The sequence below is a fragment of the Melozone crissalis genome, unplaced genomic scaffold (assembly GCF_028551555.1).
Source record: "Melozone crissalis strain CALT ecotype California unplaced genomic scaffold, PUWL_Pcris_2 ptg000082l_1, whole genome shotgun sequence".
In the NCBI taxonomy this organism is placed as follows: Eukaryota; Metazoa; Chordata; class Aves; order Passeriformes; family Passerellidae; genus Melozone; species Melozone crissalis.
In genome coordinates, this window is record NW_026535859.1 from 329,981 (window position 1) to 355,396 (window position 25,416).

Genomic DNA, 25,416 nt, shown 5'->3' on the forward strand with positions numbered 1-25,416 from the left:
CCCTCTGATCTGGAGCTAGGCTGGGAGACCTGGGGTTGCTCACCTGGAGAAGAGAAGGATCCAGGGAGAGCTGAGATGTCCTGCAGCTCCCTCTGTGCTCTCAGGCAGGCAGAAACGGGCTCTGGATTCAGCCCTGGAGCAGGGCAGCTGTTGGGGGTGTGACACGGAGCTGCTCTCCTGTGGGATATCCCCTCCAGGTTGCAAGCTCCTTGGTGGAGGAGTGAATCCAGGAATGTGGCTGTGGTAGTCCTTCCTTGTGGCTTGCCCCCAGCCCTACTGTTCCCTTGGCCGCTCCTGTGGGAGACAGTGCAGGTTTAGGTGCCTCAGCACCACCAAACCCTCCCTGAATTCACAGCCCCCACCCATGAGATGGTGACTGGGGAGGGGGAGCTCGGCCCAGATATCCTGGGGTGGGGGTCCCTGCATTGGTTTTTTTTGGGGGGATGTTTGGAGAATGAAGCAGTCCAAGGCTGAGCGGAAAAGGCCCCTCGGGGGGACACCGGGGGGTGCCGGTGGCAGCTGCCGGCAGAGGCAGCCTGGAGGAGCAGAGCCCTGTGTCCCCCAGGAGTCCAAAGTGGGGAGCCCAGAGAGGGGGGAGCGCCGCCATTGGCGGGAGCCTCAAGAGCCTGGAGAGGGACAGGGGGGACTCCTTGGAGCCGCTGCAGCCCAGAGCAGAGAATGAGGGGAGAAGGGTGCCCGGGAGCCCAAAGAGCCCCGGCATCCCGAAATGGGGAGAGCGAAGAGGGGGGAGCTTTTGGCATTGCTGGGACTGCCAGCAGCCTGGACAGGGCGGGCACCGAGGAGAAGGGGGACCCCCAATCCAAGCGTGACCCCAAGCAGCTGGGACAGGGGGGAACCACCGAACAGCAGAGGGGAGGCACCAGGGACGGGGACCTCCTGGGAAGCTTTTTCAGGGCTAAATCTTGGTGTTTGGGAGGTTTTTCTGAAGCCCAGGTGTCCAGTGACTTGTAGAGATGGACATGGGCAGAGGGATCTTCAAACTCAACATGCTCATCCCTTGTTTTCCCCAAACCAGGATTTCCCATTCACGGCCCCGGCTGCAGCACAGCCCTGGGGGTATCTCCCTGCCCTTGCCTGTGGCACGGAGTTAAATCCCATCCTGCCCTTGTCCTTCCTCCCCCAGAGCAGGAGCTGAGCATGGAGAGCAGGGAGGACAAATGCCCGCAGCAGAACCTGGGGGCAGAGGCCGTTTTGAGCGGCTCCACGGCGCAGGAAGCCAACGGGGAGGAAAAGCCCCGGAGATGCCGCACGAGGAGGGGCTGCAAACGCAGCTGGCGGGGATCTGAGGGGGAAAGAGCCAGTCTGGGCCGGGAAGGCAGGCGGAAATCGAGCCAGAGCTCGGAGCTGGTGCTCCATGAGCAGCTCCATGATGGGGAGAAGCCCCACACGTGCATGGAGTGTGGGATGAGCTTCAGGTGGCGGTCCAGCCTGAATTGCCACAAGAGGACCCACAGTGAAGAGAGGCCCCACGTGTGTGGGGAATGTGGAAAGAGCTTTAAACTCAGGTCCTACCTGAGCAGCCACCAGATGATCCACACTGGGGAACAGCCCTACGAGTGTGGGGAGTGTGGAAAGAGGTTCAGATCCAGCTCTGACCAGATCCGCCACCAAATGATTCACACTGAGGAACGGCCCTACAAGTGTGGGCAATGTGGGAAGAGCTTCACGACGAGCTTCAGTCTGATCCAGCACCAGGCGATCCACACTGGGGAACAAGCCTATGTATGTGGGGAATGTGGGAAGAGATTCAGTTGGAGCTCTGGCCTGATCAGGCACCAGAGGACCCACACTGGGGAACGGCCCTACGAGTGTGATCAATGCAGGAAGAGGTTTCCGACCAGCTCCAATCTCCTCCAGCACCAGCGCACGCACACAGAGGAGAGGCCCTTCCGCTGCCCCGACTGCGGGCAGGGCTTCAGGCAGAATATCAGTCTTGTCAGGCACCGACGCATCCACACTGGGGAGAGACCACACGAGTGTGAGGATTGTGGGAAGAGCTTCAGCCGGAGCTCCCACCTGATCAGGCACCAGAGGACCCACACTGGGGAACGGCCCCACGAGTGTGGGGAGTGTGGGAAGAGCTTCACCTTGCGCTCTAGCCTGATCTGTCACCAGCGCATACACACTGGGGAGCGGCCCTACAAGTGTAAGGATTGTGGGAAGGGCTTCACCCAGCACTCTAACCTGATCTACCACCAGCGCAGCCACACTGGTGAGAGGCCCTACGAGTGTCCCAAGTGTGGGAAGAGCTTCTCACAGCGCTCTAACTTGACCCAACACCAACGGAGGCACCGGTAAGGGAAGTCCTGTGAGTGCCTTGAGTGTGGAAAGAGCTTTGTGTGCTGCTCCAGCTCCATCCCCCACTGGAGGAGGCACTTTGGGCATAGCCCTGGTCACTCACATTCCCTGTGATCCATGTTCGGAACTGTGGTAGATAGGGACAGGCAATCGGAAGATCACGTGATGTGACGGAGAGCAGCAGGACTCCTTTTCCCCTAATCCCCTAAGATAAGAGATCACTCCAGGAATGTAAGTAACCAGGAATGTAGCCCCCCTAAAGATAGTAGTGCTAGTAACTTTCCACTCCTTACTAACCATAGATGGTACTGCAGACCCCTCTGACATAGAGAGACCCCTTAGACTATAAAACCCCATGAAATGAGACATTAAAGGCCTTTGACCGTCTACCACATTGGCGTCTGCGTGCTTCTCTGGCCCGAGCGACCCTGGAGAGTTTTGGGTCGCCGTGCTGCTCCTCGAAACCAGGTCGCCTTGCCTTATATCAGAAGGCAACAACTGGTGCCGACACCCGGGAGGGAGCTCGGGGAACGGGATTCACCTGGACAGAGGGCAGCAGCTGCAGCAGCGGGACCGACTGTAGCGGGCGGGACACCCCCAGACCCGCGTTGGCCATGGAAGCCACAGCGAAGGTCGTAAGTCAGGCTCATGAGCAATGGGGAATTAAATGTGAGCTCAGGAATTTTAATCTTGCTATTGCAAGGCTCCTAGAGCTGGGGACGATCGAACGTCCAGTAGCTATATTATATTCGGAAGTGTGGGAGAAATGCACTGCCGCCTTAGCAGAGGACACTAAGTCCTCAGGCAGTGGTAAAAGCCTCAAAACGTGGGGGAAAGTAGAAGAGGCCCTACGCAAGGCGTTAGAAGAACAGGAGACGTGGAAAGCCGCACGTACGTGTTTATTAGCTACACCAAAGCTGGGGGTGGGGGCTGCGATGCAAACCGCCTCTGAGAGCGATCTCATTGAAGGCGGGAATACGCGTGGGCCGGGCGCGTTCCACCTCTCCCCGAGCCTGAGCCCAGACCCCCCGGAGCCCCCAGGGGACCCTCGACCCTCCCGCGGAGCCCGCCGGGTCCCAGCCCCCCTGCGGAACCCTCCCGAAAAATCCGCGGTTTCTTTATCCGTCCCTCCCCTGCCGATCGCCGATCCGGTGCAGGAGGCAAAGCAGCGTGTGCGGTCCTTTTGGGGGGAACTCACAAAAGAAGCCCGAGATGCCGAGAAAACGGCTAGCACAGACACGCGGGCGGCTGCGCCGCCACTGCCGTATACGGCAAAACATGGTGCCAGCGACCTAGGGGATGGGCGGAACGTGCGAGTCCGCGGCGGGGAAACCCCGGAGGCGCGAGTAGTCACAGATGCGCATGCGCGGGAGACCAGCACAGAGCGCCTGCTCGGTCTAGAGCCACGGGTCCCCGCAAGCGCGCATGTGCGGGCGAGCGACAAAGAGCGCATATTCGCTCAAGAGCCGCGCCCAACGCTACTACCATATAAGGGATAGATCCCTCCCTCCGGGAGGCAGGGCAAGCCCATGGGGCGGGAGCGGCACCACCCCCGAAGGGAGGAGCGGGGTCGAAGCTGCACAAAACGGCACGGAGCGCCGGAAATGTACCGGCAGTCAACTTCTGGCTCAGAGTTAAGTAACAGCTGCTCAGACAGCTCAGAAGAGCCGAGTGAGCCCAGCTGGGACTCGAAAGCCGAGAGAGCAGAGTTAATGCGGATTCAAGCGAAACCGAATAAAGCTTTAAGCAATATCAGGAAACAATCGCAACACAAACTCACCGATTGGGGAAAAATAAAAATAGCTTGTGCGGACTGGGCACCGGCAGCCACGATACACGCTTTCCCGGTGAGGGTCACCGGAGCGCAGGGAAACCAACAAAGGACATATACCCCAGTAAACCCCAAAGATGTACAAGCGATTGTCAAAGCGATTTCAGAAAAAGGGATCAGCTCAGCTGTAGTATCCACTCTTGTGGGTTGCCTTTTTAGCAATGACGATCTGCTCCCTTTTGATATTATGCAAATAAGCCGCATGCTTTTTGATGGGTCGGGGCTGATTGTATTTAAGCAGGAGTGGCAGAACAACCGCGTTAGCCCAGGCTTCTGGGGAAGGGCAGCAACTCAGTGAGCTGTCCCCAGCCGGCACAGCTTTCCCTGGCAGCACCCCCACTCCAAGCACGCCCGAGAGGGATGTGTTGGAGCTGCGGGAAGACACCTCGCTAGGGACTGTAGATCCCGGCCCCGGGGAAACGGGAGAGGGAGGGGGCGCGCGGGCCATACTCAGCCTCCTCCCACTGCGAATGCGAGACGGCCCATCTATGCCAACCCCCAGTGGGGCAGGGGACCCCTGTACCCCATGCCCCCACAGGGAGCAGTCAGTTTCGCACCCCCGCCAGCAGTACTTACACACCCCCTACCGCCACAAGCCGTGCCGGTGCCACAGGACCAGCAGTGTGCCCCCCAAAGTGGGACCCCTGGGTGGCCCTGTCCATTAAAATAGGGAAGGAGCCCCTGATGGTGGGGGGGACATGCCGGCTTTATGGCAGTCAGGATCCCCACGTCATAGGGCTTCAGTTTTGGACGGACACGGGATCAGACTGCACGATTTTTCCCCAAGCACATTGGCCCGGACATTGGCAATTCAAAGAAGTCCCTCCAGTGAACAGAGAGGGAGGGCAGTCCCGGGAGTTGACACGGCAAGCAACGAGCTCCCTCAACTTCATCGAAAGCCAGATGTCCACTGGCATACTTGCCAGGTGGAACCCAGCCATGCCGCTGGACCTATACGTCCACTTTACACCAAAGGGGGGAGTGGGAGCACTGGCCCAAGGACCTCCCGAAAAGTCCCGACCAATCCAACGGGTTGTCCTCGGAAGACCTGCTTGTGCATTTTCCCCGGGAATCGAATGCATCGCTAACCTCATCATGAAAGGCAGGAAACTTGCCTTGAAACACCTAGGAACCGAGCCGACAAGCATCCACCTTCCTTTCCACAAGCAGCCGACCACGGAGTCAGCCACAATATCGGAGCACCTAGCCCTTGCTCTCACCAGCTTCGGAGGAGAAATCTCCTACTCCTCCAGACCACCCTGGACTCAGCTGCTGACCATTGTCGACATGGACATACCGCCAAAGGCCATGGACCGACCGCAGCCGGGACCAACGGTCTTCACAGACGCTTCCTCCATGACTTCAACTGCAACAGCAGTGTGGCAGGCAGGAGAGCAATGGCATTGCGTCAAAGCACGTGACCCCACATTGTCAGTGCAACAACTGGAGGCAGCAGCAGTCGTCTTCGCGTGTGGACTCTTCCAAGAAGAACACCTCAACATTGTAACGCACTCTATATTCGTGGCAAGGCTTTGCCTAGCCATGGCAGGACCAGGAGTGTCAACATCTGCAGCAGCCCTAATGCTGGAAGAAGCACTCTCCTCGCGACAGGGCACCGTGTCAGTCATTCACATCAACAGCCACAACCCAGTCAAAGGTTACTTCCAGACTGGCAACGACCAAGCAGACGCCGCAGCAAAAGGCGTATGGACGTTGCAGGAAGCTCGTCAACTGCACGAGTTGCTCCACATCGGAGCCAAAGCACTGGCGAAGAGATGCGGAATCCCGACAGCGGACGCGAAACATGTGGTAGCCACTTGCCCTCATTGCCAAAAGTCACCCCTATGGACCTGCGGGGTCAACCTGAGAGGTCTCAAGCCTTCAGAGATCTGGCAGTCAGACTTCACCTTGTGTCAACTGCTGAAGCCCCGAGCATGGCTTGCAGTGACAGTGGACACTTATAGTGGAATGATCATAGCTACACAGCACCACAAAACTAACTCCAAGGCCACAATTCAGCGCTGGCTGACAGCCATGGCTTGGCTTGGTATCCCCAAGCAGATAAAAACTGACAATGGTTCCAATTTTGCCTCCAAACCAGTGCAAGAATTTGCCTCATAATGGGGCATCACATTAGTGCAAGGTATCCTGTATAACAGTGCCGGGCAGGCCATAGTTGAGCGAGCAAATCAGACCCTGAAAAGCAGGCTAGAAGTGTTGGTGAAAGCAGAGGGCTTTGCCAATTCCATTCCCCCAGGAGATCAGGCGTGTATGTTGGTAACCGCTTTGCTAGCACTGAATCAATTCCCTAGGGGGGGATGAAACAAACAGTCCTGTTCAAAAACACTGGGCCACCCGAGCGCTAGAGGAGGGCCCGCAGGTTGTAATTAGAAATGAGCTAGGCGAATGGGAACAGGGCTGAAGGCTGATGCTCACGGGGAGGGGGTACGCAGCTGTCAAAAAGGACGGCAAAATCAGGTGGTGTCCACTTAAGTCAATCAAGCCCGACCTTCACAACGAGCAGAATGAGGCTGACGAGAGTTGCGAGTTTCTGTTTACAGGACATGCTCGTGGGACGTCCTCGTGATGCGTACATCCCCATTCCAGAGGAAAGCGACAGACCACCAAGCCGCCAGGCAGCCCCCGGGAGACCCGCACGGGTGGGATCCAAACATCAACGGTGTTTCTGTGTGATTTTGCTGTTGGGGCTTGTTGCCAGAGGGCAAGCCAGCCCAGACCACTACCCCCATCGGCCCTTCAGGTGGGTCATGCGACACCTTAGTAGCGACAAGGTGCTCAAAGAAATCACCACACCGAATGCCCCATCCTTCGTGCTCCGCATCACCAACCTGTTTCCAGGACGACCAAAGGTAGACCCCCATTCCCCACACGCCACACACACGTACCTATCCTACTGGTGCCCAGCTTCAAACGAAGGAAAAAGCTACTGCAATCACCCAGGGTGGGGATATTGTGGGCACTGGGGCTGCGAAACCATAGTTACAGATGCCAGACCGTCGGGGCCTGGGTGGGATCCACAAGAGCCAGACAAATTCTTACAGTTCACCTGGGCACGCATCGGCTGCAAAACACCTGTCTTCCTCCAGGGAAGTTTCTATCAAAACTGCCATAAAATCCCTAAAATTTGGAAATGCACTGGCCGTAACATGACGGCTTTGCAGCCAGATCACCCTAGTTGGGCCATAGGCAGATTGTGGACAGTAGTCCTTCAAGGGTTGAAAGAGAGGGTGAATGTGCAAATTATCAGGCTCCAACCGTCGGCACCCCAAGCGGTTGGACCCAACAGAGTGATTAAAAGCACGCAGAAAGGGAGAAACACGACCTACCCCAAAGCCTTGCCCACAAAGGTCACCAATATCCCAACTAGCCATGCAGAAGCCTTTCAGATAGGCCGCTCAGCCCCGTCGGACTCAGACCCAATCCTTTGTATGTTAGAAGCTACCTTTCTATCCCTGAACGCATCCAACCCTAACCTAACTGAATCTTGCTGGTTTTGTTACGATGTCAAACCCCCCTTTTAAGAGGGAGTCGCTTTAAACACTCCCTTCAGTTACTCCACAGCCGACGCCCCTCACCAGTGCAGATGGGATAACCCTCGCAAAGGAATCACCCTGAGTCAAGTCACAGGCCAGGGCAGATGCTTTGGCAATGCAACCCTAGCTAGGCAGAAAGGCAACGTCTGCACCAAAGTTGTCAAGCCCAACAGGAAAAACAATAAGAGGGTAGTCCCATCCGCATCTGGGATGTGGGTTTGCCAGCGATCTGGAGTGCGTCCCTGTGTGTTCCTCGCCAAATTCAATGACTCTAACGACTTTTGTGTCCAAGTTCTGATTCTTCCTAGGGTCCTGTACCATTCAGACAAAGACCTCCTGTTCATGTGGCAAGGAGGCCTGTGTGCTGCCTTGAAAGAGGAGTGCTGCTTCTACGCAGACCACACGGGAGTCGTAAGAGACTCCACGGCAGAACTCCGAAACAGACTGGCTCAGAGACAGAAAGACAGGGAAGCCCAACAGGGTTGGTTCGAGTCCTGGTTCAATCAATCACCATGGCTAACCACCCAAATTTCTACCCTAATAGGTCCATTGGCAATGCTACTTTTAGCTGTTACCTTCGGACCATGCCTGCTGAACAAGCCAGTCTCATTCGTTCAGACCCGCCTAGAACGGGCCAACATCCTGTTCATAGGCCGGCAACAACTGCTGTGAATTCGACCAGGGAACACTGCCAGTCACAAGATTTTCTAAACTTGCCTGGCAAAAACTTACTCAGGTTTACCAAACCACTTTCCCTTGTCGAACTACAACCTTATACCTCACTTCAGTGCCTATATATATGACGACCTCATTCATTTGTGAAAAAGAGGGGGGCAGATGTGGTAGATAGGGACAGGCGTTCGGAAGATCTCGTGATGTAACGGGAAGGCAGGACTCCTGTTCCCCTTAGATAAGAAATTAACATAGGAATGTAGCCTCCCTAAACCGAATACCAGCAACTTTCCATTCCCTACCCAGTAACTTTCACCTCCATACTAACCATAGATGGTAAAGACAGACCCCCCCTCTGACGTAGAAGACCCCCTAGATTATAAAACCCCATGAGATGAGATAATAAAGGCCTTTGGACCGTCCACCACATTGGTGTTTGTTTGCTCCTTGGCCCAAGCGACCCTGGAGAGTGGGTCGCTATGCCGTTTCCTCAGAACCAGGTCGCCTTGCCTTATACCAGAAGGCAACAGGTCCTCTGGTGCAGGATCAGGCTAGAGCTCCACCTGAAGCTCTTCCCAAACTCCCCATACTCATGGGGCTTTTCCCCATTGTGGGGTCTCTGGTGCCTGATCAGGTTGGAGTTCCACCTGAAGCTCTTCCCACATTTCCCACATGTGTGGGGCTTCTTCCCATCACGGAGCTGCTCATGGAGCACCAGCTCCGAGCTCTGGCTCCATCTCTGCCTGCCTTCCCGGCCCAGGCTGGCTCTTTCCCCCTCAGATCCCTGCCAGCTGCGTTTGCAGCCCCTCCTCGTGCGGCATCTCCGGGGCTTTTCCTCCCCGTTGGCTTCCTGCGCCGTGGAGCCGCTCAAAACGGCCTCTGCCACCAGGTTCTGCTGCGGGCATTTGTCCTCCCTGCTCTCCATGCTCAGCTCCTGCTCTGGGGGAGGAAGGACAAGGACAGGATGGGATTTGCCTCCGTGCCACAGGCAAGGGCAAGGAGATTCCCCCAGGGCTGTGCTGCAGCCAGGGCCGTGCTGGGCTGGGAGATGGAGCAGCACAGAGGGGAAAGGGGCACTGACTTCCTCCTCACCTGCCTCAGGGTCCTGGGGCATCTTCCTCTTCCTGACAGCCTCCCTGGGGTTGACAATGGGAAATTCTGGAGTAAGAGGGTAGGAGTGTAAGAGAGTAAGGTTCCCATTACAATACAATAAATATTCTTCGCTGTTGAATATTCTATTTCTCACTAACCAATCTAGGGCAAGATATAAATCCGATAGCATTTACATACAGCCTATAAAAGTCATTACATCACCATACTGTGTTATATTTCAAACCATAAATACTTCTCTTTGGACTCCTCCTGCTGAGCTAGTAGGGTCTGCTCTGACCCCTGGGTCTGTCTGCAAGCAGAGGGAAATGTTTCATCAAAAGGGGATTACCTTCAGTTGGGCCACACCATTGTTTTCCAATTGTTCACTAACTAAGGTATCTAAAAGCTTGCTTTCCTCTTAGTCTTGCTTAGACTTTCCATATTATCAAAATCTTTTGCCAGACAATCATATTTATAAGGCTTCCCTGTTTCATCTTCCCCAACACACGTTGAGTTTGAAGGTCCCTCTGCCCATGTCCATCTCTATAAGTCACAGGACACCTGGGCTTCAGAAAAACCTCCCAAACACCAAGATTCAGCCCTGAAAAAGCCTCCCAGGAGGTCCCCGTCCCTGGTCCCTCCCCTTTGGTGTTCGAAGGTTCCCCCCTGTCCCAGTTGCTGGTGTCACACTTGGATTGGGGGTCCCCCTTCTCCTCGGTGCCCGTCCTGCCCAGGCTGCTGGCAGTCCCAGCAATGCCAAAAGCTCCCCCTCTTCGCTCTCCCCATTTCGGGATGCCGGGGCTCTTTGGGCTCCCGGGCTCCCTTCTCCCCTCATTCTCTGCTCTGGACTGCAGCGGCTCCAAGGAGTCCCCCCTGCCCCTCTCCAGGCTCTTGAGGCTCCCGCCAATGGTGGCGCTCCCCCCTCTCTGGGCTTCCCACTTTGGGCTCCTGGGAGACACAGGGCTCTGCTCCTCCAGGCTGCCTCTGCCGGCAGCTGCCACCGGCACTCCCGATGTCCCCCCGAGGGGCCTTTTCCGCTCAGCCTTGGACTGCTTCATTCTCCAAACATCCCCTCAAAAACCCAACTGGGAGTGGCTGGGAACATGCTGGTGGGAACTGGGCTACACTGGGAGATACTGGGAGGGACTGGAACAAAAGTGAGGGTGAAAGAGAGCAACTGGAACCATGAGGAGCACAACTGGTTCATACTGGCAGGGACTGGGAGCACACTGGGCTCATCTTTTGATCATACTGGGAGGGAGTGGACTAATACTGGGAGGATCTGAGAGTTACTGGGAACACACCCTGCACATCATCCCCCATACTGGACCTGACTGGGAGCAACTGGGAACCTGCTGGGAGCAAATGGCATCATACTGGGACTGAGTGGGTTGATCTAGGAAGCAACTGGAACCATGCTGGAAGCAACTGGGACCACACTGGGAGGGCTGGCATGTGACTGGGATCAAACTGGAGTTTACTGGGATCAAACTGGGGTCAAAGTGAGTGACTGAGATCACACTTTGGGCTACTGGGAGCAACTGAAAGAAACTGGGATGATGCTGCAAGCAAACTGGAGGAACTGGGAAGGACTGGATGCATGCTTCAGGCAACTGGGATATACTGGGCATGAATGGGGGATCATACTGGGAGAACTGACACCTTACTGGGGCCACTGGCAGTGTCTGGAAATGACCACAGACATGCTGGGGACAACTGGGATATACTGGGAGTGTCTGTAACCATACTGGTGTGACTGGAACCACACTGGGAACAGCTGGGACCATGCTGGGAGGGACTGGGATCATATGGGGAGTGACTGGGATTATAAGAGAGGCAACTGGTTTCAACTGGGACCATACTGGGAGTGTTTGTAACCATAGGGGAGTGATGGAAGCACACTGGGAACAGCTGCGCCCATGCTGGGAGCCACTGGGATCACACTGGGGGCGCTCCATCAGACTGGGAGTGACTGGGAGCAACTGGGATTAGACTGCAGGTGACTGGAATCATACTGGAGTGGCTACAGTCATACTGGGATTATACTGGGCATGAATGGAACCTGACTGGGGATTACTGGGAGCTACTGGGCCCATGTTGGGAGGAAAATGGGCATATATTGGGAGCCACTGTGATCGGCTGGAAGGTTCTGGAACCATGCTGAGAAGACTGAGACTATAACTGGGGCAACTGGGAGTTACTGGGAAAGACTGGGATCATTCTGAGGTAACTAGAACCTTACTGGGGTAACTGGGATGTACTGGGAATGCCTGTAACCATACTGGGGGGGGCTGGAACCACACTGGGAACAGCTGGGATCTTGCTGGGGGCAACTCGGACCACACTTGGGGCAACTGGGCATGATTGGACCCTGCTGGGAGGGACTGGGACTAATGTCAGGTTAACTGGCATCATAATGGGAGGAACTGGGAACAACTGGAACTCTGTTGGGGGCAAAAGGGATCAAACTTGAATCACAGTGAGAGCAGCAGGGTCCATGCTGGGTTAGACTGGGATTACACTGACAGTGTCTGGAATCTTACTGGGATTGACTGGGAGTGGTTGTGAGCAACTGGAATTGTGCTGAAAGCAACTGGTAGAAAGCGGGAGTGACTGGGAGCATGCGGGGGGTGACTGGGATATACTGGGAGAGACAGAGAGTCACTGGGATCACACTGGAGGCTCCTGGACTCATGCTGGCATTGACAGGGGGCAACTGGGATCACACTGGGGGCACTGGTATCAGACTGGCAGTGACTGGGATCATACTGGGAGTGGCTACAATCCTACTGGGGTTAGAGTGGGTGTGATTGGACCCTGACTGGGGGTTACTGGGAGCTACCAGGCCCTGCTGGGAGCCAACTGGGTCTCCCAGCAGCCTGGGCAGGGCGGGCACCGAGTGGACAGGGCACCCCCAGTCCAAGGGTAACCCCCAGCAGCTGGGACAGGGGGGAACCTCCCCGGGCACCTGCGGGATGGGGGGCGATGCTCCCGGGGTCCGGAGTTCAGGCAGCGCCGGAGCCGCCCGATTCCGGCCGCGCTCTGCTCCCGCCGCTTCCTGCTGCCGCTCCGCCTCTTCCTCCCTGCCTCCTCCTCCTGCCCCGGTCCCGGAGCCGTCGCAGCCGGCGGGAGGAGCGGGGATGGAGCCGGGCCAGGTCGGAACTGAGCGAGGGGTGGGGGGGATGGCAGCAGTGGGAGTGACTGGGCTGTACTGGGATCATCCTGGGAGCAGCTCCCGGGTGACTGAGTTCTACTGGGACCGTACTGGGATCACACTGGGAGTGAGGAGGAGCAGCGCGATGGCTCCAGCGCTGGGGCTGGGGGCGCTCCTGGGGCTCCGGGGTTGCGGCGAGAACTGAGGGGCACCCCCGGCACCGGGACTGTCTGATCGCCCATCCCGGATCACCGGGGGGGCCCTGAACCCCCATTCCTGGGTCCCGGGATCGCCCCGCGCTCCCATTCCCGGGCATGGGATCCACCCTGCACCCCCTTATCCGACACCAGTGACCCCCGCACCCGCTTCCCGGCCATCCCGCCTCTCCCAGCCCCCAGAGCCCTCTTTTCCTTCCCCCAGAGACCCCCTGGACCCCAATTCCTGCCTTTCCCATTCCTCAGCCCCTCCTCCACACCGAGGACACCCGGGACCCCTATTCCCAGCCATCCTGGCTTTTCCCACCTTTTGCATGGAATGGGGACACTGGGGACCCTTGGAGCTCCCTTTCCTGCATGCAGGAACCCCCTTAGCCCAGCCCGTCCCCCCTCTGCCCACCGCAGCCTCCCCTTTTCTCAGTCCTGGAACCCCCAAACCCCGTTCCCTGCTCTCCCAGCTCTCCCTTTGGTTCCCCCTTTGGTTCCCCCTGTGTCCCCCAGACCCCAAATCTTTGTGTCCCCCCCGTTCTCCTGTCCCTGCGTTCCCTGCCCGTGGCGCTGTCGGAGCCCGGCCCGGGGTTCCCCCGGTTGGTGTCCATGGGGTCCCTGGCTGGGAGCCCCTTCCAGCGGGATCTCGGCACAGCCAGAGCCGGCACCACGAGCGGCACCAGCACGGGGCCACCGGGGAGCTGCCGCTGCTGCAGCTGCATCCAGCCATTCCCAGTTGCTCCCAGTTTCTTCCAGTGGCTGCGCAGTCGGCTCCCAGCATGCGCCTGGCAGGTCCCAGCACCCCCCAGACAGGGACCAGTCACACCCCCTGCAATCCCAGTCCGATTGTAGCTACTCCCAGTATGATCCCAGTCACTTGCAGTGTAACTCGAGTCACTCCCAGCATGATCCTGGTCACTTGCAGTGTAACTCAAATCACTCGCAGTCACTCCCACTCTGATGCCAGTGGCCCCCAGTGTGATCCCAGTTGCTCCCTGTCAATGCCAGCATGACCCCAGGAGCCTCCAATATAATCCCAGTGATTCCCAGTCTCTCCCACTCTATCCCAGCCACCCCCAGGTTGCTCCCAGTGACTCCCACTTCTTTCCAGTTGCTCACAGCCACTCCCAGTCAATCCCAGTATGATTCCAAGAACCCTCAGTGTGATCTCAGTCTCACTCAGTATGGATCCAGCTGCTGTCACTGTCAAACCAGTATGATCCCAGTTGTCTCTAGAATAGTCCCAGTCCCTCTCAGCATGGTCCCACTCACTCCCAGTTGCCCCCAGCATGGTCCAACTCACTCCCAGTTGCCCCCAGCATGGTCCCAGCTGTTCCCAGTGTGCTTCCAGCCCCCTCAGTGTGGTCACAGACACTCCCAGCATATCCCAGTGTGCCTTGTACAGTTCTAGTTAGCTCAGAATGATCCCAGTCTTTCCAGTTCCTCCCAGTAGCCACCAGCATGATCCCAGTTTCTTGCAGTTGCCCAAAGTGTGATCCCAGTGGCTCCCAGGATGACCCCAGCAGGATCAGTGGTCACTCCCAGTATGGTTCCAGTCACCCCCAGTATGACCCCAGTCAGTCCCTGATACTCCCAGTGTTATTGCAGTCATGCTCAGAGTGACTCCCTGGCACTCCCAGTGGGGGCCCAGTTGCTCCCAGTCGCTTCCAGTATGGTTCCAGTTGGAGCCAGCACCTTCCCAGTCACTCCCAGTATGATCCCAGCCATTTCCCATAGGATCCCAGTATGATCCCAGCATGGGCACAGCTGCTCCCATGATCATCCAGTGTGGTTCCAGTTGCTCCCATTTACCCCCAGTGTGGTTTCAGTCCCTCCCAGTGTATCCCAGTTGCTCTTATTTACCCCCAGGGTGGTTTCAGTCCCTCCCAGTGTACCCCAGTTACTCTGGGCATGTTCCCAGTCACTCCCAGTTGCCCTGAGTTGCTTCCGACCTAATGCCAGTTACTCACAGCCACTCCCAGTCACCCTCAGTGCAGTCCCAGTGGCTGCCAGTATGATCCAGTATGATGCCAGTCACTCCCAGCATTGGCCAGCTTCTCCTACTGAGGTCCCAGTAGGATCCCAGTAGCTCTCAGCATGGTTCCAGTCAATCCCTGTTCCTCTCAGTGTAATCCCAGTTGTCCCTAGTATAGTCCCAAACAATCCATAGATGATCCCAGTCCCTGCCAGCGTGGTCCCAGTCATGCCCAGTTGTCCCCAGTGTACACCCAGTCACTCCCACTCGCTCCCAGGTACCCCCAGCATGGGGTCCCAGTTCTCCCCAGCATGGTCCCACCTGTTCCCAGTGTGGTTCCAATCACCCGTGCATGGTTAACAGAGACTCCCAGTATATCCCAGTGTCCCTCAGCATGCTCACAGGCATTCCCAGTCACTCCCAGTACGATCCCAGTGCAGCCCAGTCCCTGGCAGTGCTGCCACTGCTGGGATCCCCCAGCCCTGTGTGCGTCCCCCCTGGCGGATGTGCCGAGAGGAGCCCCAAGGGCTGGCAGTGGCCAGGCAGGGTCCCCAGCAAGGCCCAGTTTGGATGTGCAGCCCCCAGTTTGCCCAGTTTGCCTCTCTTTTGGCCCGGGCCGGGTTCCCCCCGCCCGCAGCGGCTGGGAGCAGCCGAGAGCCCCGCGCTGCCCATCCCGACCTGTCCCGGCTCCATCCCCGCTCGTGGCACAGGCTGCGAGGGCTGCGGGAACGGGGTACCGAGGGTGTGGCTGCTGCTGGGGGAGGAGGAGGAGGGAGGGAAGGGCAGGGATGAAGGAGAACATGTAGGTGGGGTTAGGGAGAAGTAGGGGAAGGAAGAATAAAGGGGCAGGATAGAAGAGAAGAAGGAGGTGGGGATAAGACAGAGGAGGAGCGGGAGGAAGAGGAGGGTCAAAGACGGATCTAGGGTGAGCAGAAGGAACCACAAGCTCGAGCCCTCTCTGAAATTGCAGCCGTCACGTGTGGGATCATCTTCCCCCCATCCTGTAGATGCGTGGTGAGGGGGAGCTCGCCCCAGATATCCCAGGGGGGGGTCGGTCGGTTGGGTTTTTTGGAGGGATGTTTGGAGAATGAAGGAGTCCAGGCTGAGTGGAAAAGGCCCCTCGGGGGAACATCGGGAGTGCCCGTGGCAGCTGCCGGCAGAGGCAGCCTGGAGGAGCAGAGCCCTGTGTCCCCCAGGAGCCCAAAGTGGGGAGCCCAGAGAGGGGGGAGCGCCACCATTGGCGGGAGCCTGGAGAGGGGCAGGGGGGACTCCTTGGAGCTGCTGCAGCCCAGAGCAGAGAATGAGGGGAGAAGGGAGCCCAGGAGCCCAAAGAGCCCCGGCATCCCGAAATGGGGAGAGCGAAAAGGGGGGAGCTTTTGGCATTGCTGGGACTGCCAGCAGCCTGGGCAGGGCGGGCACCGAGGAGAAGGGGGACCCCCAATCCAAGTGTGACCCCAGCAGCTGGGACAGGGGGGAAACCCTGAACACCAAAGGGGAGGGACCATGGATGGGAAACTCCTGGGAGGCTTTTTCAGGGCTGAATCTTGGTGTTTGGGAGGGATTTCAATAGTTCACATGGCCGGTGATTTGTAGAGATGGACTTGAGGAGAGGGACCTTCGAAGACATTGTGCTCATCCCTTGTTTTCCTCCAAACCAGAATTTCCTATTTCCAATCCCTGGCAGGCTGCAAGGAAGAGGAAGATTCCCCGGGGCACTGAGGCAGGTGAGGAGGAAGTCAGTGCCCCTTTGCCCCTCTGTGCCGCTCCATCTCCCAGCCCAGCACGGCCCTGGCTGCAGCACAGCCCTGGGGGAATCTCCTTGCCCTTGCCTGTGGCACGGAGGCAAATCCCATCCTGTCCTTGTCCTTCCTCCCCCAGAGCAGGAGCTGAGCATGGAGAGCAGGGAGGACAAATGCCCGCGGCAGAACCTGGGGGCAGAGGCCGTTTTGAGCGGCTCCACGGCGCAGGAAGCCAACGGGGAGGAAAAGCCCTGGAGATGCTGCACGAGGAGGGGCTGCAAACGCAGCTGGCGGGGATCTGAGGGGGAAAGAGCCAGTCTGGGCCGGGAAGGCAGGTGGAAATCGAGCCAGAGCTCGAAGCTGGTGCTCCATGAGCAGCTCCATGATGGGGAGAAGCCCCACATGTGCGTGGAATTTGGATGAGCTTCAGGTCCAGCCTGAATCGCCACAAGAGGACCCACAGTGGAGAGAGGCCCCACGTTTGTGGGGAATGTGGAAAGAGCTTTAAACTCAGGTCCTACCTGAGCAGCCACCAGATGATCCACACTGGGGAACAGCCCTACGAGTGTGGGGAGTGTGGAAAGAGGTTCAGATCCAGCTCTGACCAGATCCGCCACCAAATGATTCACACTGAGGAACGGCCCTACAAGTGTGGGCAATGTGGGAAGAGCTTCATGACGAGCTTCAGTCTGATCCAGCACCAGGCGATCCACACTGGGGAACAAGCCTATGTATGTGGGGAATGTGGGAAGAGATTCAGTTGGAGCTCTGGCCTGATCAGGCACCAGAGGACCCACACTGGGGAACGGCCCTACGAGTGTGATCAATGCAGGAAGAGGTTTCCGACCAGCTCCAATCTCCTCCAGCACCAGCGCACGCACACAGAGGAGAGGCCCTTCCGCTGCCCCGACTGCGGGCAGGGCTTCAGGCAGAATATCAGTCTTGTCAGGCACCGACGCATCCACACTGGGGAGAGACCACACGAGTGTGAGGAATGTGGGAAGAGCTTCAGCCGGAGCTCCCACCTGATCAGGCACCAGAGGACCCACACTGGGGAACGGCCCCACGAGTGTGGGAGTGTGGGAAGAGCTTCACCTTGTGCTCTAGCCTGATCTGTCACCAGCGCATACACACTGGGGAGCGGCCCTACAAGTGTAAGGAATTTGGGAAGGGCTTCACCCAGCACTCTAACATGATCTACCATCAGCGCAGCCACACTGGTGGGAGGCCCTACAAGTGTCCCAAGTGTGGGAAGATCTTCTCCAGCGCTCTCACTTGACCAAACACCAACGGAGGCACCACTAAGGGAAGCCCTGTGAGTGCCCTGAGTGCGAGAAGAGCTTCATGTGCTGCTCCAGCTCCATCCCCCACTGGAGGAGGCACTTTGGGCACAGCCCTGGTCACTCACATTCCCTGTGATCCATGTTGGGAACACACCTGGCTGCTTCTTTTGGTTTGGCTTAAATTTTTTTCTCTTCTCCATGTCTTTGCTCTCCAAAAGTCAAGAGGGATCAATCTGTCACCTCAAAACCACTCAAATCCCACTGAAAACAACTGAATTTTAACCCAACAGGGCTCAATCCCACCTCAAATTGCTTATTCCTGCCTCACAAAAACTCAGTTCCATGCCAGAGTCACTTGATTCCACCACCACCAGGGTGAGTTGGGGTTGGGAGGTGATTGGTAGAAATGGGATCCCAATTTAGAGCAGTGGGATGGGGATTGTGTGGGGTGGCTGGGTGGGATGTATTTGATAGCAAAGAAAACTTTGAGAGTTACTTATTTCCATCCCATTCAGTTTCAGTCAGTTCTGTTTGCAGAGTGCTGCCTTCTCAGCTGATTAAATTCCTCTAAAAATCTCATTTTTTAAATCATCTAACCCAAACAATCCAAAAACCAAGATCCAAATAAAACCATGCACCCGAAATTAGAAGTTTGAAAAAAAAATTAATTGTTCAGGAGTACTTAAGGATGTTATTAAAGTTTAATTGTTTGCTTAAAATGTATGAAAAATTATAGTGGTGTTTGGTTTTGTGTTTAGTGTATTTGTAATATGAATTGTTTTCCTAAGGTGTGTTAGATTGTAGTTTAGTTATTTTAGATATTTTTTATCTAAAGTATATTAGTTATTGAGTTAAAACTTTCAAATGTATTTCTTGGTATATAATTTGTTTATTTATATGCATTGGTAATATTATAGTAATAGTTGTTGGTTTGGGTTGAATCATTGTTGGAGTATTGTAAAGAAGACTTGAGATTTTTATATTGTATTTTTATAATAATGTATTTAATTTCAGTTTAATTTTTTTTTTTTTGTTTATAATTTTATTGCATTTTTCTGAGAGGATAGGAAGGAAGTTCAAGGGCACGAACATTTTTTCCTGGCTGGGAACTGGAATTCCAGACCCTGGGCGTGTGTGCAGGACCACGCAGTCTGGGATCAAGTATGGACTGGGATCAAATATGGGCTGGGACCATATGGAATGGGACCATACAGACCAGGACGATACAGACTGGGATAAACTGGGTTGAGATTATATGGACTGGGATTGCGCAGACTGGGATCACACGGACTGGGAAAAAGCTCTGGCTACCATTGGCTACCTTTGGCTGCCATCCCCCTCTGAAGGCAGCCACATCAAGTTGGCTTGATCCTGTTTGGTACCCCCTCCCCCTCCTTCCCCCCGCTCTCCCGCCCCTTCCGCATCGTTCCCCCAGTCCCCAGTCCCCTCCCCCGTGCTTGGTTTTGGGGGTTCCAGGCGCCTCCTGCTCCCTTTGGGAGTCCCGACCCCCCTTTGGGTTAATTTGGGGCCCCCCTTCTCCCCCAGCCCTCCGCTCCCCCCGCGGCCGGGGGGGCTCCCAGCACCCCCAGTGCCACCAGTGCGGCCCCGGCTGCCCCCGCACGTCCCATCCCCATCCCCGGGGTCACCTCCCCCCGCCCCAAATTCCGCTCCTGGCAACTGATGAGTCATCAGCGACAAACGCTCTGATTGGCTGGAAATGGCCCCGGGAGCAGCGGGACAGGGACCTCTGCAGCCTGAGCTGCCCTTGTTCCTATCTGTCCGTGCACGGAACACAGCGCGGAGGAGAAGGGCAGCAGGGCCCTGCGTGTCCCCGGGCTCAGGTTTTGTGCCGCTTCAGCTCCATGGAGACGCGGGTAAAGTGCAAAACACAAACAGTTTATTGAGGGAAAGCGAAGGTAAGGGGTGAGCTGGGAGGCAGAAAAGGGGATGGGCAGGGCCTGAGGGCTGCAGGGAAGGGAAGGAGCTGTCAACAGGGAGAGAGATGGCAGGAGCTCCTGCAGCTTCGCACAGGCTCAGCTGTGAGCAGCCAGAGCTGTGCCTGGAGCTCCAGCGGGTCCATCCTGCTCTGCAGGTGCTCCCATCTTCAATGGGCACTGGAAATCGCTAATGGACGCTGGTACATCTGATCCACCATACAAACAAAGTCCTGAAGATCTTCTGTCAAAGGTCATCTGAAGCAGTTTGCTCATGCACGATGGACTCTCGTCTTCCTTCAGGGCTTGAAGAGCTAGAAGAGAGAGGAACAGAGCCAAGGTCAGAGGCCAGATTGAGGGAATCCAAGGAAAGCCTCCTGCCAGGGCCATCCCAGCTGGCTCTTGCCATGGCTTCGGCCGGAAGGTGCTGGCCACGGATCCCCCACGTGTCCCGGGCAGCTCTCCGGGCTCTGTCCCCGCCGCCCCTCGTCCGCACAGGCAGCAGAGCCCTCGGCAGCCCGGGCAGGGATTGCAGCTGCGGGGCCGGCATTTGGAGCTGCCCCGCCCGGCAGTGCTCGCTGCCACGCGGCTGCCCTGACTCACCCTCAGTGAGGACCTGGAGCTCCTCCTGCTGCCCCATCACGAGCACTCCGGCCACCCCTGGCAAGACAGAGCATGTGGCGGCCCCAGGCAGCACAGCTGCCCGACACGGGCTCTGCCAGCCCTGCGGCCGCACGCCCTCCTCCCGGGCAGGGCTCCTGCCGGGCCCTGCCGCCCCAGGGCACGGCTGCGGGAGGGCGGCGGCAGCGCCCAGGGCGGGCGGGGCTGCAGCGGCCCGGGCGCGGCTCCCGCTGTAGCCGGGGCAGCAGCCGGGCCGGGGGCAGCAGCCGGGCCGGGGGCAGGGAGGGGCGCCGGGCTCGGGGCTCAGCAATGAACCTGACGGCCGCTTCTCGCAGGGGCCTCTGTGGGCTCTGCAGGCGCGGCAGGGCCCAGTGCAGGTGCTCGGCCGCTCGGCTCTTGTCCTGCAGCAGCTGCGGGGAGCACCGACAGGGGAGGCTCGGCGCGGGCTCTGCCCCTCGGCCGGGTGCTCCCTGTGCCCAGCACCGGCCGAGCCGGCCCGCACGGCCCAGGGCAGGGAGCAGCTGGGGGTGTGAAATACAAAGCTGTGTTTCGTGTCAGGTACATACAGGCAATGCGGGTATTTGTGATTGCGATATGTGTGGAGACCGACAATGGGACAGTTGCAAATTCTAATAATAACTGAGGAAAGCAAAGCGTGGAAGAAGGCCTTTGAACCTATCCTTTGTTTGCAATTATCTTTAGTTGATTTAGGAGCACTGGAATTAAAGCGTTAAGGATGTTGCTTTTTGCTTGTAGTTAATCCTTAAATAGTTCTGCAATAATAACCTTTTGAAGTTTGATTTTAGAATATTGCTGGTGTCCTTGAAACTATAGCTTTAGGATACATATAAAGGAAACATGCTTATCTCACGCCTTATTGAAGCAGAGAAAAACAGCTTGAGAAAGGAAGATGAACATCACCTCAAGGATTTATGGTTTCAACCAAGGCAAGCTGGACATCACTGTTATTAGATTTATAGTCTCTGCAATTAAAAGGTGGACACACATCTGGGGAGCTGGACTCCACCAGATGGGATTCGTCTTTCTTCTTTCAGAAACCAGACCCCTACCATCTGGGGATACTCCTTTGAGATACATCCTGAGAAAAACTAAATCACAATCGTGTATAGAATTGTGACATAAAAATTTGGAATAGAAACTCCTGATGAGTAAAAATTCAAAATAGAAACTGCTGAAAAAGCTGATGAGTACCCCTATAAATACCTGTAAGCCTCAATTATTGGTGTGCAGTTGTAGGGAAAACTTCCCCCACCATCACCAGCGCTGTATTGCTCATATTTAACCATATTACATAATAAATTGATTGCTGCTTGAATATTGGCCTAGTAAAGCTTCTTATTCGCAAGAGCCGTGACAGGCTCTGTGTTCACAGGCATGGCCGGGCGGCACCTGAGGGGGCAGCAGCAAGAGCTGCAGCGGATCTGCACTGGTGAGTGAGTGAGGGCAGCGGGCTGACAGCAGGGACTGCCAGGAGGAGCTGCAAGCCCTGCCCCGGCTGCGGAGGGCTCTGCTCCCGTGGGCAGAGCACACTGAGAGTTCAGGGCCACATGGGCCATTGGTGGCCAGCAGCTTCGGGCTGATCCCCTTGCTCCCTGCTCCCTCCTGGCCATGGCAAGAGCCGGCTGGGATGGCCCTGGCAGGGGGCTCTCCTCTGCTGCCCGCCGATCCGGTGTCTGACCGTGATTCTGTTCCTCTCTCTTGCAGCCCTTGAAGAAATGGCAGATGACATCAGCCTTTCTGTCAGAAGCCTCGCTCTTCAAACTTTACACATTCTCAGGGCAGAAGCTACAATTTGATATTCCATCTTGGAGGACCTGGAAGATCGGCTCCGCAGGGCGTGGAAAAAAAGGCTTCGTCTCTCAGGCCTTGGCGGCCTCTGCTGCTGGAGCTCTGTGGAGAGATGATCCCAGAGGCTCTGTCTGCTGGGCCCTGAGCCAGCGGGGATTTTCCTTGTTTTCAAGACTGTTATTTTCTTCTTTTGTTTTCCTTTACTATGTAAATATAGAATGTGTTCCAATAAACAGACTCCCAGGATCTTTCTTTTCCTGCCCAGGGTCCGTAGGGCATAGGGGAGGAGGGGGAAAAGGGTGCTTGCGCTCAGCCAGCTGCCCAGGCATGCAGTGCTGCAGGGAAAATGGCCAGAAGCCCCTTGGCCTGTGGTGGTTCTGCTGAAGCCTTTGTGCTGCCCACAGAGCAGCTGGGCAGGGTCCGGGGCTGTGGGGATCCCTGCCAGAGCGGTGCCTGGAGATGGCCACAAGCCCTGTGCCAGGCAGGAAGCGCCAGCCGTGTCCTCCTGCCCGTGTGCTGCTGGCTGCCTTGCTGAGGGCTCCCAGGTGCCTCTGGATGGGGCTGCTCTGGAGCTGCGGTGGGGCTGCGGCGCTGCTGCCGGGCAGCTTGGCCGGGCTGGGGCAGCCCCTGAGGAGCTGGGGCGCTGGCAAGCCCTGAGCAATGGGCTGTCAGAGGCCACAAGCAGCCCCCCGGCAGCCGCCTTGTTCCTGCCAGAGTTGACTTGCAAGACGCATCCCGGGCACTCTGGAATGAACAGCATCAGTGTTGTTGGAAACCCAAATGCAGGGAAATCTCAGACCTTTGGTCTTGTCAGCAAAGCTTGGAATTAAACACAGGATTTGATCGGAGACCGTGGAAAGGGCTCCCAAACTTAGGTGCTAGAAGCAAGAATGCGGATTTCTAGTTTATAGCAGAGACACAGGGAGGAAAGTTGAAGTGGAGGAAAGGTAGGAGATTTAGAGTTCAAGATCTAGAAAAAATCAAAGTAGTTACAATGGTAAACAAGAAGTTTAGATGCAGTGCTGTAGGTTTGTGTGTCATAGCATGATTGGCTAAGGAGGCTTACACCATAGCATGATGTAGGAAGCCAGGAAATTCCTCTGGCTGCCCTGCACGACTCGAGACCCTGTCAGAGGGCTCAGAGACTTTGACACAGAGCCCAAGACCCTTGTGCCTTTGATTTAGCCCTTGGAGAAAACAATCACCAACCTTGTAGGAAGAAGGACAAGCCACAAAAGTTGAAGTAGAATGATAGTGAATTTATCACAGAGTGGAAAAATTGATTTTGGGGGTTTTTAGAATGGGGCTTCAGGGGGCAAGATGGAGGACTCTGGGCATGTCCAGCCTTTCTCCTTCTTCTTCTTGGCCTCCATCTTCTGCTGTGATGTTGGCACTTTTAGATTGGTTTAGAGTAGAAGCTCACTGTCTAACGTAGATGATAGGTATTGGAAAGTAACTGCAAATATTGTACACGTAGTTGTTTTTAGTATAAAAAGATAACACCGCTGCAGGGGAGGCAGAGTGCCTTAGACTGTCTTGCTGAGCGGACCTCGGCAGGACAGGAGAAAGAATTGCATAGATAAGATACAATAAACAACCTTGAGACCGAGAAATGAAGAGCTCTGACTCCTTCTTGTACCGCCGGGCTGGGAAAAGAGACTTTCTAACTTATCTGGGCTCACTCTGACCAGCTAGAGACTCCGAGAGCATGAGTCCGTAAGACGAAATATTGAAGGATTGGGTGCAAAACAGAAATATCCTTGTTGGCCGTGTCTTCTTGGCCAAGAAATCCTTCAAAGCTCTTGTAACTACAAGTCTTGCGGCCCTGTGAGCCATGCGGTGGAGATGTGAGCCAAACTTACCCTTCCTGTCTATGTAGAAGAGAAGAAAAAGCAATGGCATCATCCAAAACACTCAGAGGTCCGCTCTCTAGCTCGTTCCCAACTCCTTCATCTCCCCCAAAGTGTGATTTAGCTCCAAATAGATGACAGGAACTCTTAGTGCTGACTCTTGGACTCCAGAGCAGCTGCTTTAGAATCTTTCACATAATGCTGTGTAGTTATATGCCAGAAATGGATTATTTGAAGAAACTTTCCCAAGTGACTTGCATGGAGGCTTGTTTGAAGGGTGTTTGAGGAGAAAGCCTGCCAGCAGAGGTCTGGGCTTTTGCCTAGCTGTGTCCCCTGCTGATTGTGAAGTGTGCCATCAGCAGCAGGGCTTTCTGGGCTGAAAATATCATCAGGACACTTGGACTTGCTCTTTTTGGCCTATAAAAGCTGGACGCACTTTTGGGGCAAATTTGGAGACCTCATCTGTGGGTGGATGGAGCACCTAGGATTTTCCCAGTTGCTGGGAATGGTTCTCCAGGTGTCTGGAGTATCCAGGGCCCTGGTAAGTTCCTGCTCCACATATGCCTTGGCAGTCAGAAACAAAGGAACTGAGCCCTTTTTATGCTGCCTGTGTCACTGCGCCTGGCTCATGGGATGGGAACAGGCAGCTCTTGTGCTGGAGCTGAGCTGCTCTGCCCAGCACTGGTGGCCGCCACCTGAGCTGGTTTTGCTTGTCCTGGTTCCTTGACAGCTGGGACCCTGGGCAGAGCCCTGAGAGCCTGGTCTCCCCCCAGGGAAGGAGAAGGAGCCCCTGGAGAAGCTGTACCGGGTGGGGATGCTGCTGCTGCTGCTGGAGACAGCGAGGGTTACATCTGGAGGCTGATGGTGACGGACTTTGATTCTGGCACCTTTTTCTAAGCCAAACTCCACAGGGAATTTGCAGATGAGTCCCCAGATTCTGCCAGATTTGGGCATGGCCCGGCCTGGCTGGGAACCAAAGGCTCCCCCTTTGCTGGGGCAGATGCAACTCATTCTTCAGTCACTGCCCAGCTGCTTTTGGCAGGGCTGGAGGATGGGCTGGGGTGGGTACAAAATGGGAGTGGGCTCCTGGCCCTGCCAACAGCCCCCAGCACCCACCGTTCCCCGGGATGGGGCTGGGGCAGCCAGCCTGACACAAACAAACCCCATGGTGGGAGCAGAGGTGGGACTCCACAACCTGTGCACAGCTGCTTTGCTGTGCAGGCAAGGAAGGGCTTGGGCTGCTCCACTGCCCTTGTTTGCTTTGTGGTCACCATGATTTTGGGAGCAGTGCAGGGGGGAAGAGAGAAAGTGTGGGCTTCCCTCACCCATGGCTGGGATTTTCCCTGGCACGCAGGAGTTGGGCCTTCCTCAAGTCCCTGA

At 56.2% G+C, this 25,416-nt stretch overlaps 1 pseudogene; it reads left to right on the forward strand.

The window, feature by feature from the left end:
- Nucleotides 1-369: 369 nt before the first annotated feature.
- Nucleotides 370-25,416, forward strand: part of LOC128946676 (zinc finger protein 850-like) — a 78,779-nt pseudogene continuing 53,732 nt past the window's right edge.